This window comes from Dipteris shenzhenensis, chromosome 30 (assembly GCF_047967505.1).
Source record: "Dipteris shenzhenensis isolate YYH24624 ecotype China chromosome 30, Dip_SZ_1.0, whole genome shotgun sequence".
Taxonomy (NCBI): domain Eukaryota; kingdom Viridiplantae; phylum Streptophyta; class Polypodiopsida; order Gleicheniales; family Dipteridaceae; genus Dipteris; species Dipteris shenzhenensis.
Window position 1 is genome coordinate 39,671,932 of NC_141625.1, and position 19,517 is coordinate 39,691,448.

General features: G+C 45.2%; 1 protein-coding gene across 1 annotated transcript in view; it reads left to right on the forward strand.

Annotated features, from left to right (window-relative positions):
* Positions 1-19,517, forward strand: part of MIRO1 (MIRO-related GTP-ase 1) — a 68,651-nt gene that overhangs the window by 24,053 nt on the left and 25,081 nt on the right. The window lies entirely within an intron of this gene.

Consider the following 19,517-nt stretch of genomic DNA (forward strand, 5'->3'; position numbering starts at 1 on the left):
TGATGAGGCACTCAGAGGATGCACCACCGTAACAAGATACGGGTGACAGTACTGGAGATGAGAGCATTACACAACTTGATCATATATAGCGGTTTTCAGGGATGATCGTTATCTAGAGGGCTCACATGTTTTCCACATGGAGAGGTGACAAATATAATAGACTAATTTATGGGTTGTCTAGCCTTTGTATTGCGAGTACACGACTTGTACAAGACTTTATTGTTCTTGCCCTCTACTCGGTGTTGATCACTCATATCTATCTCGAGCACCATGCTAGCTATAGAATGGGATTCATCAGCGTCCACCCGTATCAAGATGCACTTTGACCATGCCCTTGATGCTATCTATTTGAGCCACTTGTATCATGAGCTACTGACCTCTCTTGGAGATGATGTAGACCTCACCCATTGCTTAGACACCATCAATGATGTTGCTACATGATTTTCCATGACTCGATTTGTAGCCCGTCCCCCATTGATGAGGATTGCTCAGAGATGGGATCTCATCCGACGACACTCGAGGTGCAGTGGATCTCACGTCACTTGACATGCCAGAAGAGGTGGGCTGTCCTCTTGTGACTATCATGAGATTGAAATTGTTAGAATTATTGCTATAATTTAGCAGTGACCAATGTAATGTAATAAGTAGGTTAGGGGCACTTTTCCCTCACTTAGAGGTTTTTCCCCCTAACCACAGTTAGTTCACTAACTATGGTTAGTGAAGTGATAAGGTTTTGTCACTTAGACAAAACCCATCACTCTATTCAGTTGTATCATACTCATCTATTTGCAACTAAGCTTTCAGCTCTTACGCTCCTGCTCTTGTTCTCTCATCTGCTCTCTCTCTCCCATTCTCACATTTGGTATCAGAGCAGGTTGACCTTGCTCTCTGCCTCTAGCTCCAGCTCGCAAGCTCCATCTGTTCACCGTTCGTACAATTCGTACGGATTGATTCCGTACAGTTTGGTACTGTACCTACGTTGCCTTTCGTACAGCCCCATCGCCATCGTTGCTGTACTAGCTCGTCGCCTGTACAACTGTACGGTTCGTCGTACAGATCATGCACCAGATTTCGTATAGCGTGTATTGCACTTGCGTCGCCAGCCGTACATCGTCGCCAACCGTACACGTGTAGTTCGTCCGTACATCCCATCCGTGTGGTGACGTACAATCTCCGTACGACCGTACAATCCAGTCGCAGATACCGTACCAGCTTCAATCGTCATCCGTACAACAGGCGTCAACGTACAGCCGTACAATTGCCTATCAGTCCTCTGTACATCGCTGGCCGTTGCTTGCCGTACAGTACGTACGGTTGTTCATACATTGTACGGACAAGCACCCGCACATTTGCAGCTCTGCACTAGTCGTTTTCTTTGCAGGGCCTTCTTCAGCAGACATTTCTTTGCAGGGAGCCATTGTTTGGCTAGGCAGATTTTTGGACAGATTTGAGCACATTCTGTGAATTGGGCATTTTGTTAAATTTGGGGCTTTTGTCAAACTGCCCCAAGTTGTGCTCAATTTCAATTTGAAGCTTGGGGCTTTTGTCCATTTTCTGGCACACATTGCAAGCAAATTGCAAAGATTGGCCAAGAAATTGGGGCTTTTGCAGGAGATTAGCTTTTTGGGTGAAATTTGGCTCAATTTCAACTCCAAATTTGGGGCTTTTGTTCAGAAATTGCAGATTTGGGGCTTTTAGTAAATTTGCCCCTTTTTGGTTGCAATTTCAAGCCACAAATTGGGGCTTTTGTGTTGGGAGAGCAATTTGACAGATTTCAGTTCACACTGCCTTTCTGTGAGTGTTTTGAAGCACTCTTGGCAGGTTTTGGGAGAGATTGAATGCTCTGGCAGACTTCTGATAGAAACATTACAGAGATTTGAGTTGCATTTTTAGCCAGTGTTTGGCTGTGTTTTTTTGGGATTTGTGCACTCCATTCCCAGCAAGGGAATTCAGATTTGCATTTGCTGTATTTTCTTTCTCAGACATGGCCCAGCAAAATCAGAATGATTTCGGTTTCAGTGGTCTCTCACAAGAGGACAAGCTGGATGGTACCAACTACTCCCTTTGGAGTTTTTTGGTACGCAATATTCTGATTTCTCGTAATTTGTGGGACTACGTAAGTGGGGATGAGTTCCGGCCAGCAAATGTGGCACCTAATACCCCTCCCCAACAAGGAGGAGGCAGAGGTCGTGCACAGGGTACAGCTGCAACACAAGTTATTGGTGCAGTTATACCTACCACTCCAGAGCAAAAGAGATGGGATTCACGATTCACGTGATGCTTTAGCTTTGTCGTGTATTTCTCTTTCAGTGAAAAGATTCATCACTCCGCATATCCGGTCGTGTAAGACCTCAAAGGCAGCATGGGATATTTTGGAGAGCATGTATGCAGCTCGGAATGATGCCAGGGTGTCTTTTTTGAAAAGAATTGTCTCATATACATATGGAAGAGGGTGACTCCATGTCAGTGCACCTCACAAAGCTACAGGATTTATGAGAGCAGTTGCTGAATATTGATGAGATCATTCTTGATTCAGAGATGATTACTAAAACCGAGTTGGAGGGGAATAAAACAACTAAGGCTTCACGTCAACGACGGAATTCAAACTGTCCACAGCTCTCCCTCACTCCCTCTCTCTGATCATACATTAGGGCCCAGGACAAATTTGTCGGGCTGGACCCCCCCGAAGGTCTTTATTACTTTCAGAAAACTGCTACAAAAGTTCAGCATGAAGCTGTCTCGTAAATCTCTCATACGTGAAAAGAAATCCTTCTTTACAAGGGCTTCAAACCCCATTCAAATTGGCAACATGCCACTTGTCTACAATCTAGACTAACTCTTATTACAAGCCACTTAAGGCCATTCTGGAGTCTTCAAAGCTCTCGGTCACACGAACCGCTTCCTAGGTGCTTGTCAGGCTCCCATTTCGCTTAGGAAAAATAATCCTTCCTAGTACCTGCAACAATTAATTAAAGCGCACCACCATGGTACCCATTAATTGTTAGCGCTTTGCATGCAAATAACACACTGTGGACTAATCCTAGTCACGGTGGGCGTCCCCACTGAACACATGTGCACATCTAAACAAATATATATATTTATATATAAATAAATATATATATATTTTCTCTGGTTGACCGGAGTCAACACTCTTGATTATAATTAAAGAGCTTCGACCCAAGGTCAAGGCGCCCTAATTATAGCCAAGTCTCTCCAACCGGAGTTGGCACATCTTGGTTAACCGGGGTTAACCCTCTTGGCGCATACCAAGTCTTGTTGACCGAAGTCAACACTCTTTGACCGTAGTCAGGTTTACTTGACTAGAGTCAAGTATCTTTGACCGTAGTCAATCCTTTGACGATTAAAATAACTCTTTGACCGTAATTAACACATATAAAACTCTTTAATTATGATCAAATAAATGGTCAACTGTCCTTTGACTTAGGATATTTACATTGTGGTGACATCCCCTCGGCTTTGAAACACTATAGCAAGATGTTCTCTGTGCTCTTCCTCTGTCTTAGAGAAAACTAAGATATCATCAAAGAAGGTACCCGTAAAATGCCTGTACTTCCGGAAGATGCGATCCATCATTCTATTGAATGTGGCTGGAGCATTTGTCAATCCAAAAGGCATCACTAAGTATTCATACAACCCGAATGTTGTGCGGAATGCTGTCTTATGCACATCCTGAGGCTGTATCCTCACTTGGTGGTAGCCACTTTTCAAATCTATCCTGCTGAAAACTGAAGCTCCATTTAGCTGATCCAAGACATCATCAATACGCGGAATAGGGAATCTATTCTTGATGGTCATTTTGTTCAGTGCGCGATAATCGACGCACATACGGAATGAACCATCTTTCTTCTGTACTAACAGTACAGGGGAACAAAAAGGAGACGAGCTGGGCTGAATCAAGCCTTTGGACAGCAAGTCCTGTACCTGAGCCATAATCTCCTCTCTCTGAGTCGCACTGACTCTATAAGGGGGTTTGTTTGGTGGCTCACTACCAGGCATTAACTCTATCTGATGATCTTCTGGTCTCTCTGGGGGTAACTCCCCTGGTAAAACATCAGAAAAGCAATCTTTAAAGTTTACCAAAAACTGAAACCTATCTTTGTCTGCATCATTCATTTCAGCATGCATATCATTCTCTTTTTCTTTTACAAAAACCATGTACGCAGAAATTGCAGACTTTATTGCTTTACCGCATGAAACATCAGATACAATGGGGATAGTGTCCCCTTTATTCCTGGCAATTACACGCTGATTTTTCCTCCTATGTACAAATTCCAGCACTCTTTCAGGAAGAGTCAACTTCACTGCCTTGCGGTGAAACCAAGGCATCCCCAAAACTACATCATAATGTTTCAGTGGAGAAATGAAGAAGTCTTCCTGATCCACATAACTCTGAATATGAAGACGGAGCTTCCCTATCAAGGTAGTAACTGGCACAGGATTCCCACAAAACATTTGATCGGCATCCAAAGGCCTGCCTAGCTCTTCCGTCTTTATTCCCAGCCTCAGGGCTAGATCCTCTGATATGAAATTATCAGTAGCCCCTGGATCAAATAAAATCAGCGCTTGCTGGTCTCTAACTTTGCCCTATGATAGCAGCAATTCTCGTTCTTCTGGGTTCAAAGCATGACCCAGTATATCAGGAATTCCCCCCGCCATTGGCTTTTGCGGTCCTCGTGGCTTCTCTGCCTCTTTTCCCTTCGATGTTGAAGGCTTTTCTGGGCACTGGGCAGCCACATGCCCCTCTTTACCGCACCTGAAGCATTTCCCATCTCTACGGAATTCCGCTATCTGTTCAGGGGTAAATAGAGATTTGCCCTTATAGGTCTTCGAGAACTGAGTACCCCTCGGCTTCTGAGACTGAAACCCTTTCTTTTCAGCCTTAGGGGACTCTTTCTTTTCTGATTTTTGAAAATCAGATTTCTTTTTATCAGCACGTCCTGCATGCAAGGATGGCACTGTAGATGGATCTTGTAGCGGCACAAGACTCGCTACTGAGGCTGAATGCATAAGATCTTGAATATTCTTTGCCCCCAAAGCATTCACTACTGCCTGAATTCTTGGAGTGAGACCTGCTCTGTACTTCCTCATCTGGGTACCTTTGGAGATCTTTTTGAACGGTGCAACCTGCAAATAAGCATCCCAAAACTTTTGGTTGTACCCATCCACTGTATCTCCTGCATCCATGTGCAAGCTGTCCCAGTCTTGAAGAACATGGTCTCTAAACTGTTTAGGCATGAACTGCTGGTAGAAGGCTTTCTTGAAGCCCTTCCACTTTCTTGGGGCTGACCCATCTGTGGTCAGTGCACTCCACCATGCACTAGCCGTTGCTGTTAAGTGTAGGCTGACCATTCTTAACTTAGAGGATTCTGAAAATTTCTCAGTACCGAATGCAGCATCAAACTGTCTGATAAACTGCAATGCTTTGTCTGTATGACCATACTGTCCATTGTAGGTCATAAACTCAACAGATTTTCCTCCCTCTTTAAATTCCCTGGTCGCTTTGGAAGACTTTCTCTTCCCAGACTTCTCGTGTTTCCTTCTTTTCCTGGATGGTTTATCTGATAAGGAAGAAGAAGACACAGAAGTCGAACTGGAGGTAGACGGTGATGGACTAGGAGATCGGTGATGACGCCTCGATCTCTTTTTACTATGGGACCGTCTCCTATGAGATCTATGAGATCTCTCTCTCTCTCAGACTGTACACGAGAGTGTGCCTCTGGCATTGGCACATCATATACTGGATTAGGCATAGCCTCTGCTGGAAACAAATGCTGAGCCCTGGGATCCCTTTTAAGATTTTCCAGCTCTTGTATACGAGTGCGTACCATTTGTTCAAATTCTTGTTGAGTTTGTGGCACATTCCTCTGTCTTGGATGCACATCCCTATCTTGAGAATCCCACTGGATAGGTGATTGATCCATATTCTGAGATCTGCAGATTTTTCTCACACTGTGCAAGTAACTACCTTTGCTTTTCCAACAGAAAAGGTACCTCAACAAGAGGTGTTTTGCATTCACAATCTATGCCAGTACTGGCTGTCAGTTCAAGGCATGTACCCACACAACTGCCAAAGCATCATCAACTATGTTGCCCTTTTCTGGCTGCTGCAGATGGCTTCAAAAAGCATCTGTTTTTCCCTCTTTTTACTGCTCAAAGGCATGCATACTCCTTTTTCTGCAAATCTCTGTTTTCTCTGCTTTTCTCTGGTTTTCTGCTACTTTTCTGACAGTAAAAGTCTGACAGGCAGGAGAAAATTGATAGCCAAAACTGTCTCTGCAACTGTCTCTTTTTTTTTTTTTTTTTTTTGGAAAGAACTGTAACCAGATGGGTAACTACTGGTTACATTAACCAGATCAGTCCTGTTCTGGTCTGGTTAGATGATTGTAACTTGGCCCTTAACTGAAGCAAACTGGTTAACTGCACCAGTCCAGTTTGGTTAGGCTGTCTTCTGACCAAATCCCTAACCAGGGTCAGCTAACTGCAGTTAGTTTGAATAAGGTCACACTAACCACAGGTCTGCCAGCCTGGCTGCCACGTGTCAGAGTGCCACGTCAGTTCTGAGCTGGATGCCACGTGTACTGCCACGTCATCAGCCTGCACATGCTGCCACGTCAGCACCCACGCGTGCCTGCCACGTCAGCTCTGTGTATGCCACGTGTCTGCCTAGGTGGCACCCTGGCCACGTCAGCTCAGCCAAAGGTTTCAAACCTTGGCTATGCAGGAATCATCGCGCGTCGCGCCTGCGCCTTGTTGATCGATCTAAGCCTTCACGAATATGCGCTGAAGGTCTTCGTCGACAGCTCTGTTAGACAGCGGAATAACTCACGTTGTCCGTCCGTCGGATATTCACGGGACCCCAAATAGTGGCGCAACAGAGGCGTACACATTCATCACAAACTCGGAATCCCCCAACGCGAAGGCGTGTCCACACCTTCATGCTTCGCTTAAAATTCGATGTACAGAGGTCATTCCCTGTAGTCCGTTCATCGATGTCTGGTCTTGCCCCGTCCAATTTGAAGCCCCAAGCCTTCCAGCTACCACCTCTCTGGGCAACGCCATCCTTTCTTCAGGGTCAACGTTGGATCTTCTCTCTCTTGCTGAATCGTCACAACCTGAGAAGGTTATGAACCTTCGCTCTGATACCAATAAAACCGAGTTGGAGGGGAATAAAACAACTAAGGCTTCACGTCAACGACGGAATTCAAACTGTCCACAGCTCTCCCTCACTCCCTCTCTCTGATCATACATTAGGGCCCAGGACAAATTTGTCGGGCTGGACCCCCCCGAAGGTCTTTATTACTTTCAGAAAACTGTTACAAAAGTTCAGCATGAAGCTGTCTCGTAAATCTCTCATACGTGAAAAGAAATCCTTCTTTACAAGGGCTTCAAACCCCATTCAAATTGGCAACATGCCACTTGTCTACAATCTAGACTAACTCTTATTACAAGCCACTTAAGGCCATTCTGGAGTCTTCAAAGCTCTCGGTCACACGAACCGCTTCCTAGGTGCTTGTCAGGCTCCCATTTCGCTTAGGAAAAATAATCCTTCCTAGTACCTGCAACAATTAATTAAAGCGCACCACCATGGTACCCATTAATTGTTAGCGCTTTGCATGCAAATAACACACTGTGGACTAATCCTAGTCACGGTGGGCGTCCCCACTGAACACATGTGCACATCTAAACAAATATATATATTTATATATAAATAAATATATATATATTTTCTCTGGTTGACCGGAGTCAACACTCTTGATTATAATTAAAGAGCTTCGACCCAAGGTCAAGGCGCCCTAATTATAGCCAAGTCTCTCCAACCGGAGTTGGCACATCTTGGTTAACCGGGGTTAACCCTCTTGGCGCATACCAAGTCTTGTTGACCGAAGTCAACACTCTCTGACCGTAGTCAGGTTTACTTGACTAGAGTCAAGTATCTTTGACCGTAGTCAATCCTTTGACCATTAAAATAACTCTTTGACCGTAATTAACACATATAAAACTCTTTAATTATGATCAAATAAATGGTCAACTGTCCTTTGACTTAGGATATTTACATTGTGGTGACAATTACCACTACTTTGAATTCTCTTCCTGAGTCTTATCTCAGCTTTCATACCTCGCTGAACTTGTCTTTGAGGGGGGGTGCAAATCCTATCACTTTTCACGAGTTGATAGGACTTCTGGTGCAGGAAGAGCAGACTAAGAAAAACATGGCTTCACGAGCAGGTGAACATGCCATGCTCTCAAAATTCAAGCCTAAAGTAAAGGGACAGGCAAAGACTTCAGCAAATCAGCCTTCCAGTGGTTCAGGACAGCCTTCTCAAAAGGCTAAGGGTGATGTAGGTAAGCCCAAGAAGAAGGGAATATGTCATTACTGCAAAAAGCTAGGTCACTACATTGGAGAATGCAAGAAAAGGCTTGCAAAAGAAAAGAAAAACAGCTCCGGTATGGCTGTCTCAGATTCAGCTCCTCATGCATCTGACAATGAGCAAGCTACAGCCAACTTTGTGGAGCACGACTATGCCTTCTTGTCTTGCATTTCAGACTCTTAGTTGGCTGCTCGGGATAGTACAGCCACTTGTAATGATGACACTTATGCTTTTTTGACATGCAGTTATGATTCTTCCAAGGATGCATCAGCTTTCAGTGTCAATGAGACACATAATACATGGTATTTTGACAGCGGTGCCTCAAAGCATATCACTTCTAGGAAGTGTCTCTTCACATCTCTGCATCCACCACCTGTTGGTAAAAAGGTCACATGTGCCAACAACTCCTCCTATTCAGTCCGTGGTACAGGAGAAGTTGAACTTACAGCCATTGATGGTTCAACATTCAGAATTTCTGATGTCTTGTATGTGCCTGGTATCACAAAAAATCTACTTTCAGTGTCCACTCTTAATAGAGCTGGATTTCAGGTCATTTTTGAAGATGACAAGTGTGCAGTCCATGATAGAGAGCATGACTATGCCTTGAGATTGTCTGGCACTCTGTTGCGTGGTCTTTTTCAGCTTGACATGTATGAGAAAAGACCAGCACATGCTCTTGCAGTTTCCACTCCTACTGCGGCTATGCAGAATGCGGAGTTATGGCACGCGAGATATGGACACATGCATTACGGCAGCTTGATGACGCTTCAAAAACATGTCATGGTTGATGCATTGCCTCCTCTTGAAACACCTCCTCCACATGCTTGTGAAGGGTCCATTCTTGGTAAAATGCACAGATCTCCTTTTAAGAAGGATGGATCAGTTAAAGTTGTTCGAAAATTACAGCTTATCCATAGTGATGTCTGTGGTCCCATGAGGACTCCATCATTGGGTGGTCATCTTTACTTTGTCACTTTTATAGATGACTACTCCAACTACACTTGGGTTTATGGATTGAAACGCAAATCAGAAGTGTTTATGGTCTTCAAACACTTTGCAACCATGGTTGAGAATGAATCCGGACTCAAGATACAGACACTACGCACAGATAGAGGAGGGGAGTACTTGTCTGCAGATTTTGATGCTTTTTTGAAAGACAAGGGCATTGTATATCAGCTTACAGTGAGGCTAACTCCTCAGCAAAATGGGAAAGCTGAGAGAAAAAATCGTACTCTTATGGAGATGGATAGATGTATGCTGAAAAGCAAAAAATTGCCTCACAAATTTTGGCTTGAAGGTCTCATGTGTGCCAATTATGTTTTAAATCGGGCACCCACAAAAGCTTTGAAGACCAAGACTCCCTATGAAGTTTGGCAAGGGAGAAAGCCTTCTGTGGATCATTTCCATGTCTTTGGATGCCTTGCTTATGCTCATGTGCCTGTTGAGTTTCGGCATAAGTTGTCTGATAAGGCAATCAAATGCATTTTTGTTGGGTACAGTGCAGAAAGCAAGGGGTACCGTCTCTACAATCCTGTGACATGCAAGATCATTGTCAGTAGAGATGTAATATTTTCAGAAAATTCAGCTCACACTCAAGCTGAATTTGATATGCCTTCTTCTTTCGGTGATGTCTTTGAGGGGTTACTACCCATTGCCTTGGGTTCCCCTGCTGATATATTTGATGAAAATCAGAATATTCAGATACCTCCACATGCTCCGATTTAGCCACAGGATGTCATACCACCTCCACAAGCCGTGGAAGAGGTTGTTCAGCAAGAAATTGTAGACAAACATGCAGCAAAAACAGTCCCAAATTGGCTGTTACAGGCTCTCAGGGAGAGTAAAATTGATGCTCCATTACCTGGCAGAATTCGAAGTGCAGTAAGGCATGGGGGAGGTGCTCTTTCAGTTGAATCAGCTTATGCAGGTCCTCTTCTTGATGAGGAGGAACCTGAGACATTTGAAGAGGCACAGGATAATGTGCATTGGATGAATGCCATGCACGATGAGCTGCAGTCCATTGAGAAAAATCAGACATGGGAAGTTGTCGATTTGCCACCAGGTAAACATGCCATAGGTACACGGTGGGTTTTCAAAGTTAAAAGAAAGCCCGATGGCACCATTGACATGTACAAGGCAAGGCTGGTCGCAAAAGGATATGCTCAGAAAAAGGGCATAGACTATGAGGAGACTTTTGCTCCTACATCCAGAATGACAACCATCCGGTCAGTCATAGCAATGGCTGCAAATTTTCAGTGGAATGTTCATCAGTTGGACATAAAAACAGCCTTCCTTAATGGATACTTGTTGGAAGAGGTTTATGTCAAACAACCTTCAGGCTTTGAAATCTCAGGAAATGCACTTCAGGTATGCAAGCTGAATAAAGCTTTGTATGGGCTGAAACAAGCCCCACGTGCATGGTATGCAAAGATTCATGCCTTTCTGAGCAGCAAGGGGCTGCACAACAGTCCAACTGAAAGCACCCTCTACATCAAGAAGGATGGGGGGGATATTTTAGTCATCATTCTTTATGTAGATGACTTACTGCTCACAGGGTCAAATGAAGATGATATTGCAGATTTTAAAGCTGAATTGCAGACCACTTTTGACATGTCAGATTTGGGGCTGCTACACTTTTATTTGGGGATCTAGTTCACTCAAGAGCAAAGTGGCATCGGTATGTCTCAATCCAAGTATGTGCAAAAACTCTTGGACAGATTCAACATGCAGGATTGTAAGCCCATAGCTACCTCCATGGAGCCGGGGCTGAAGCTTACAATGCATGAAGCAGGTGATGTCACACTCTACAGTCAGGCTGTTGGATGCCTCATTTATCTCTACAATACACGACCTGACATTCAGTTTGCAGTTTCTCAGGTGAGCATATATATGCACAGCGTAAAGACTATGCATTGGCAGGCTGTAAAACACATCTTCCGTTATTTGCAAGGTACCAAGTCTTTTGGCTTGATGTTTCCCAGGGGGGTGACTTGCAGATGCATGCCTACAGTGACTCAGATTGGGCTGGAGATTATGACACTAGGCAGTCCACAAGTGGCAATTGTTTCTTTCTGGGGAAAGCTTGTATTTCTTGGTTGAGCAAGAAACAATCTACAGTGGCTACCTCTTCATGTGAAGCTGATTACAGGGCAGCTTTCACAGCGACAGTTGAATGTGTTTGGCTGCGTCGTTTATTTGCTGATCTTCATCTTTCATTGGAGGGTCCTCCAATTCTCACTGATAGTCAGAGTGCTATTGCAGTGGCAAAGAATTCTGTGTTTCATGTCGCACGAAGCACATTGAGGTTCACTATCACTACGTCAGAGAGAAGTTGCATGCAGGAGAGATCAGCATGATCTATGTGTCAACACATGACAATGTTGCAGACATTTTCACCAAAGCACTTCCACGTGAAAAGTTTGAGGCATTTCACAGTGCCTTGAACTTATCTCCTTTTGGTGATTGATCTTTTCCTTGTACATGACATTGGCACTGCAGGGGGGTGTTAGAATTATTGCTATAATTTACTAGTGACCAATGTAATATAATAAGTAGGTTATGGGCACTTTTCCCTCACTTAGAGGTTTTTTTTTCGAACCACAGTTAGTTCACTAACTATGGTTAGTGAAGTGATAAGGTTTTGTCACTTAGACAAAACCCATCACTCTATTCAGTTGTATCATACTCATCTATTTGCAACTGAGCTTTCAGCTCTTACGCTCCTGCTCTTGTTCTCTCATCTTCTCTCTCTCTCCCATTCTCACAGAAATTGCACTATTTTGTGTTTTTAGAGGATGAGTTTGGGCATGTTCCTAGACTCATCTAGGTGTGTGCTTCTGCCATATTAGCGGATGTGCAAATTTCACCTTGTGAAGTTCTCGTCCATGTTGCGGCTTGTTGGTTTTGTGATAATTCTTTTTATCTTAAGTGGTGCGTTGCCCTATGAGCTAGATTTAGATGCGTGTGGGAGAGACTAAAATGAAATTGTTTATTCTTCATGAGCAGTTGTAGCTTGAATGAAGAGATTTTGGACTACCTTTTGATTCGCCTTCTCCTTTAGTGCTAAGTCTACCCTTCATCTTCGGAGTGCCGACATAAACTCAGTATGAATACTTTTTTACAAATGGATGCTCAAGTATGTGTGGATGTGTAGATTTGTATGTCTGAGAGCATATGTTTATACTATGGTCTACACCCACTGTTGGGCGTGGATGACGTTAGTGGGGATGCCATAGTAGCTAGTCCTTGCTATGCATGATGGAGTTTATGATTTTTAACCTTATGAGTGACTATCATGAGATGGAAATTGCACTATTTTGTGCTTTTAGAGGATGAGTTTGGGCATGTTCCTAGACTCATCTAGGTATATGATTCATGCAGCCAAAGCCATAGCTTACACGAGAGAAGGGCGCTCTGGAACAGCTAGAGTGACAATGCTTTTAGACACACTTTTAGGACCACTCGCGACAAAGAGATGGTTGTTTGATAGACTAGTGAGGCTAACAGTCATATATGCAGCACCAATTTGGGAGAATGATCTCTTGATCTTCGGTTGGTGGAGATTCGAGAGGCTATATGTTCTCTATGTCTCATTAGATACTATAGGCAAAGTTTGCCAAGACACCAGTCTAGAGTGATGCTATCTTTCAGATGATGATATATTGTCATAAGGTTTGGGCTTTGCATAGTTGAAGACTACCAAAGTTGGCACTAGAGTCATCCATAGGACTAGTCCAGAAGAGGTTAGCATGACCTAGTATGCACGCATTTCCAGATGATTTGCTAGGCAAGGTATTCAGATGGATTGACTCTCCTCCTCCTCCATCCCGTGGGCTTCCACAATATGACATTAACTGTATCATACGGCTAGATCTACTCTAACTCTATACATCACGGACTTTGGAAAAGACCGGGAGTTCCCCACCAAGATCAAGTTCATTGTGATCACTTTTGGAGAGTATCAGAGGTGTTGGAAAGGTCACCTTCCCATCTGTAAGCCCCCATATGAGGAGAGCATGGGGGGGGTGAACCTAGGGTTTGAGTGTCTGTCACATGGGCATCTGATTGGATGCCATGTGGGCAAGAATCATAGAGATGGTGGGTACTTGGAGCTAGGATGGATCTGCAGTAGCAACAGGCGAAGCAATAGCCAGCACAAGGAACCCGTATGGCGCAGTACACGTGGCTGGGAAGAGGGCCTGGCAGAGGCACAGACATGGCAGGGAGTGCAGGCCCAGATCTGCAGCAAGGAATGTGACTATCAGTGGGCAGGTGGCAGGCCTTTTATAGGCTGCATATTTGCCTTGAAAGGAGGGCCAAAGGCCCTGGAAGTTTGGGCCAGAAAACCGTGGCTTGTGTGCCTTATAGGGCTGGACCAGCTACAGACTGGTCGGCCAGTCTGTAACAGGTTGGTCGGTTTTTATCAGCCCCCCCTTGGGGCCTATATAAGGAGGCTATTCAGGCCTCATTTGATCATCATCTGGAGCAGCAATTCCACCAGCAGAAGGAGCAGCAGCAGGGCTATCTTTGGGCCTACAGTCAGGAGGAGAAAGAAGTACCTTGTGCTGCAGACTTAGCTAACAGGAAGCTGCCCACCTAGACTGGTTTCCAGACAGCAAGGTGGAGAAGATCTTTCTAGACGGAAAGTCTACTCACGCTCGAGGTGGAGCACGCGGACTCTAGTCTAGAGATAGCCAGCAGATAGGAGAAGGACTTTTGTGGTAAGATCAGAGGACCACACCATTGGTGGGACTCTGGATCTGTCTCTCTTGTATTGTGTCCATAGTTGTGGACGGAAATATATTATTTGGTGGTTTCTCTATCTAGTTTGGTTCATTGTCTATTGATGAGTCTGCACACCTATTGAATGCACATAAGTAAAGAAGTTTGTGATTCCACACCCACACCGCACACTGTGTGAGCTCCTGGGCATTATTTCCGCTGCGTGTACCCTCTGTTGGGTCATTTCTAACTTGGTATCAGAGCCCAAGTAGGAGGCTCACAGGTGTGGGAGCCTGAAGGCAGGGACCTTGCTGAAGGACGACCCTGATTCAGAAGCTCTTGGGAATCGACTTCCACGACTGGAGGATTGTGCCCTTGCGAGAAGGAGGGTGACTCAGGTTCAGTCAGGTGCGTTCAGAGTTCTGGGTTACTGCATTTGAGTTTGGTTGACTTTGCTGTGTGGTATATATAGCAGAGATGTTGACAGCCTCTTCAGCCCCTGCTATTCCTTCCTCCTCCTCCAGTTTTCTCTCTTTCACTATCCCTAACTTTGGAGAGTCTGGCAACCTGGACGGGACTAATTACCCGATCTGGAAAGTGAAGATCCGGAGTCATTTAGTGGCTCGGAAGTTGTGGAAGCTGACCACGGGAGAGGAGTCGAAGCCGGAAGACATGGTGGACAGTAAAGGGAAGGTACTCATGGCAGTAGACAGAGAGGAGCTTGAAGCTTGGGAAGAAAGAGATGCCCATGCCCTGGCAATAATCATAGGGACTACGGCGGACTCTGTTCTTCCGCATATCCAGCTGGCCGAGATGTCAGTAGAGGCGTGGGCCACCCTGAAGGATCTGTATGAGACAGATAATACCTCCTGGATCGTGCTTCTTCAGCATCAACTCTACAATCTTGATATGGAAGAAGGCGATACGGTACATAGCCATTTGACGAAGGTCAAGGTGGTGTGGGATCAGTTGGCAGCAATTGGTCAGAAGACGGACTCATGTCATCTAGCCTTGATGGTACTGAGGAGATTGCCCCGGAGTTTCAAGAGCTTTGTTACAGCTGTGACAGCAGGACAGAGGACCAAACCTCTGACATTTGAGGAGTTGTGTCCCTTACTGCTACAGGAGGAAGCTCGGGAGAAGCTCTACAACGAGGATAAAGACGACAAGGCGATGCTGGTGAAGGATTCCGCAGGTAAGGGAAAGGGCAAGCCTAACAGTGGCAAGTCCAATAAAGATGATTCTGACGATGAGGGGACTTCGAAGAGGAAGCACAAGAAGAAGTGTTTCTATTGTGATATGCCCGGACATTTTGCAAAGGACTGCAGAAAGAAAAAGGTGGATCTGAAAAACAAACAGGAGTCTGACCCAGATTCAGAGGGAAAGGCCAAAGCTAATGTGGTAATCGAAGAATTGTTCCTGGTGACATCACTGAGTGTTACCGAGGTCAGGTATGTTGATCCCGAAATCATAGTAAGGATGTCTGACATAGAGAGTTGGGTCAACGAGGAGTCAGATGCCTTTGTGAAGGTGAAGGATAGTATGGAGTGCTTGGTAACTTCCAGGTGTGTAGCTGTTGACACTGACACGAGGGTGGATTCCATGGAAGGCCCTAGGGTCTCATGGTCAGATGGATGCTGGACTTCAGAAGGAGACAATACAGGATTACATAGGATCTTGGCGGGTGCCTCATTGAGGTACAGGGTTTGCTTTTCAGAGCGAACATTCAGGCAGTACAACAGTCTGGTATGTATTTGATATTCTGCATTTGCGCCTTTATAGCATGCTGTGGAGAGATTCTGCTCTTCATTTGTCTCAGGTGATAAGAGATTGGAAGGAATTGGCCTTCTTCGAAGGCAGAAGGGGAAGTATGGGTGCTTCTTCAAATCTCGGACGCAGATTGCTAGAAGGTGGTGGACAAAGAGTACTGAAGCCAGAATAGTACCTGCTTGAGAACTCGGCGCGAGTTCATGATCCAGGTTATCTGGAAATATTCATTGGTTACAGACCTTGCCAAAGGAAGGACGGGTTGAAACAGACCTTCAGAGCATGGTGCCTGGAAGACTCTAGGTTGTTCACTCATTATGAGGGGGACGATTGGAAGATCGTGACGGCTGGATTGCTCGAGTTCAGAGGCGGGAATGTGACTGAAGGAGGTGGTACCAGGAGGTGCTACCAGAGATGGACCTGTGTACCAGGATGGTGTGCGGAAGCAGAACCGGACCAGGTAGAGCAGGAGCCACTGGATGAAAAGCTAGGAAAAGATTTCGACACCAAAGGTTTCCAGAGGACTACGACCAGGGAGTTATTGGAGCATCTTCATCGACGTGTTGGCATTGGGCTGGGATGTGTCGGTGAGAGGGGGTGTTGGAAAGGTCACCTCCCCATCTGTAAGCCCCCATATGAGGAGAGCATGGGGGGGGTGAACCTAGGGTTTGAGTGTCTGTCACATGGGCATCTGATTGGATGCCATGTGGGCAAGAATCATAGAGATGGTGGGTACCTAGAGCTAGGATGGATCTGCAGTAGCAACAGGCGAAGCAGTAGCCAGCACAAGGAACCCGTATGGCGCAGTACACGTGGCTGGGAAGAGGGCCTGGCAGATGCACAGACATGGCAGGGAGTGCAGGCCCAGATCTGCAGCAAGGAATGTGACTATCAGTGGGCAGGTGGCAGGCCTTTTATAGGCTGCATATTTGCCTTGAAAGGAGGGCCAAAGGCCCTGGAAGTTTGGGCCAGAAAACCCTGGCCTGTGTGCCTTATAGGGCTGGACCAGCTACAGACTGGTCGGCCAGTCTGGTCGGCCAGTCTGTAACAGGCTGGTCGGTTTTTATCAGCCCCCCCTTGGGGCCTATATAAGGAGGCTATTCAGGCCTCATTTGATCATCATCTGGAGCAGCAATTCCACCAGCAGAAGGAGCAGCAGCAGGGCTATCTTTGGGCCTACAGTCAGGAGGAGAAAGAAGTACCTTGTGCTGCAGACTTAGCTAACAGGAAGCTGCCCACCTAGACTGGTTTCCAGACAGCAAGGTGGAGAAGATCTTTCTAGACGGAAAGTCTACTCACGCTCGAGGTGGAGCACGCGGACTCTAGTCTAGAGATAGCCAGCAGATAGGAGAAGGACTTTTGTGGTAAGATCAGAGGACCACACCATTGGTGGGACTCTGGATCTGTCTCTCTTGTATTGTGTCCATAGTTGTGGACGGAAATATATTATTTGGTGGTTTCTCTATCTAGTTTGGTTCATTGTCTATTGATGAGTCTGCACACCTATTGAATGCACATAAGTAAAGAAGTTTGTGATTCCACACCCACACCGCACACTGTGTGAGCTCCTGGGCATTATTTCCGCTGCGTGTACCCTCTGTTGGGTCATTTCTAACAAGAGGATGGTGTGATTATCAAACCCCAGTACCCATAGGATAGACGAGTCTCATGTGTGCTAAGGATTGCCATTGGATAGATGTGGGTCTCGTCGCATAAGCTGAGGGTTGAGGTAGGGAGAGTTGTAGGCAAATCTAGAGAGTTGTTGATCTGCAGGTTATACACACTGGAGGGGGTGGAGATAGAGGAGCATTTCCTATGTACTTGCCCATTATATTATGAGATCCTTGGATGATACCATTGTCTCTATCAAGAGGGGTGCGGCTTTGGGTCATTCACTCGGTTGATCCACTTTTCATGACGAGGTCTGCATTGATCTTTGCTTGATTGAGATGCGGTGATATAGAGAGCCCTACAAAGACATATCAGATAGCAGTTGGTGATAGTGTCATAGGACACAAAGACATATTGAGCATAGTAACATGTCACATATTTCTATGCATTTGACTCATCTCCAGGACACAGTGAAATGGAGGAGGAGGAGCTAGCTTATACGAGGGTAGAGTGGATTAGTGGGAACTTGGAAGAGGCAACGTGGAGATGTGGAGCTAGAGAGGTAGAGACCACTCATGATGCCGAGGTGAAGGTCCAGCCCATCCCAGTTCTACTCAGAGGAGATGACCATAGCCGAGGTGTCAGGCTCAATACGGCTCACTAGATATAGAGATCATGGAGAACACACCCCTCTTTGTATCGAGAGACGGACCAAGAGAGAGAAATACAGTATATCTTCGCTTGCCATTGGAGAGTTGCCTTGGCACCATGATCGTAGATGACATTAGGTCTACATTTATTGTCATCTCAGGATGCTTGATATTTTGTGTTTTGAATACTAGTCTTAAATTTTCGAGTTTCGTAGTATAGTCCATTATGGCCCTAGTGAGTGCTTTGCTCAGCCCAGGGTGGTTTGTATGAGTTACTTTTTCTGAATGTACCTTCTCTCATAGGCCCGCAAGGCTTCTCGAAGATGTTAATACATCTTTCTTTCTTTATTTCTTTCTTCGTCTTCCTCATATCCTTTGTGTGTGTGTGTGTGGGGCAGGTTCTTATTGTGTCTGAGGCTTCTTGTTTTATTTAAGAGCCAATTACTAGTAGGAAAATGGCCTAATGCCTTGCCGTTGTCTATATCTTGCCATATCCGTTGTCTATATCTTGCCATATGTTTACACCTACTGCCTCTCCCTCTTTTTTCATGGCTCCGAGGAGATTTGTATTGCGTCTCATATGATTGTTCGAGCTTTGCAGGTGGTCAGGGTAAAACTGATTGTACTCTAGGAAATTCATGTTATCCATTTTATGGAAAATACGGCGTGGCCATGTGCAGTAAAATTTATGTACTAAAACTTTTACACCCCTGATTATAACATTGAAATCAGTCCGAAAGAGGATGCCAATATGCCTCTAGACGGGCTATGTTCTATTAGAGCTTTGGTGATGTGAGGAAGAACAGATTTGTAGGTATTTGGGAAGGTCGTGCCCCCAGTGTACAGGAAACCTAGCCTATTGTGTGCTCAGACTGTCCACGTACTAGGAACTGCAGAGGCACTTGCACAAATCTTGTAGTTGGAAGATGCCTTCATTCAACAGGGACACATTGATTATGTGCCCCCTGTTGAGAGTAAGTCTTGTTTGTATCCATCCTTAGAGCTGGATCTGGAATGCAGCATGCTTGGGATTTTCCAAAAGAATGCTGTCTATTGTCAAGGGACCGTGAGCTGCTAGAGCTGGATCTGAAAGGCAGCATGCGTGGGATTTGGCAAACTAATGCTGCCTATTGCAAAGGCACCATGATTGCTGATATTGCTGCTCAAAGAATGAATTTTACTTTCTTTGCGGAGAAGTGGAATGGTTTTGACATTTGAATGTAATTTTGAGCAAGCAGATAGGTTTTCCGTTGCTGGAAGCGAAGGAAGCTGAATCTGTTGTTTTCTTGTCAAGCAAGGAAGAAAAGACATTGGTCATTACGGGTTATAACAAATTTGGTGGTTGTTCTGTAATTGTATTTTGTAATAAGGGTCAGGC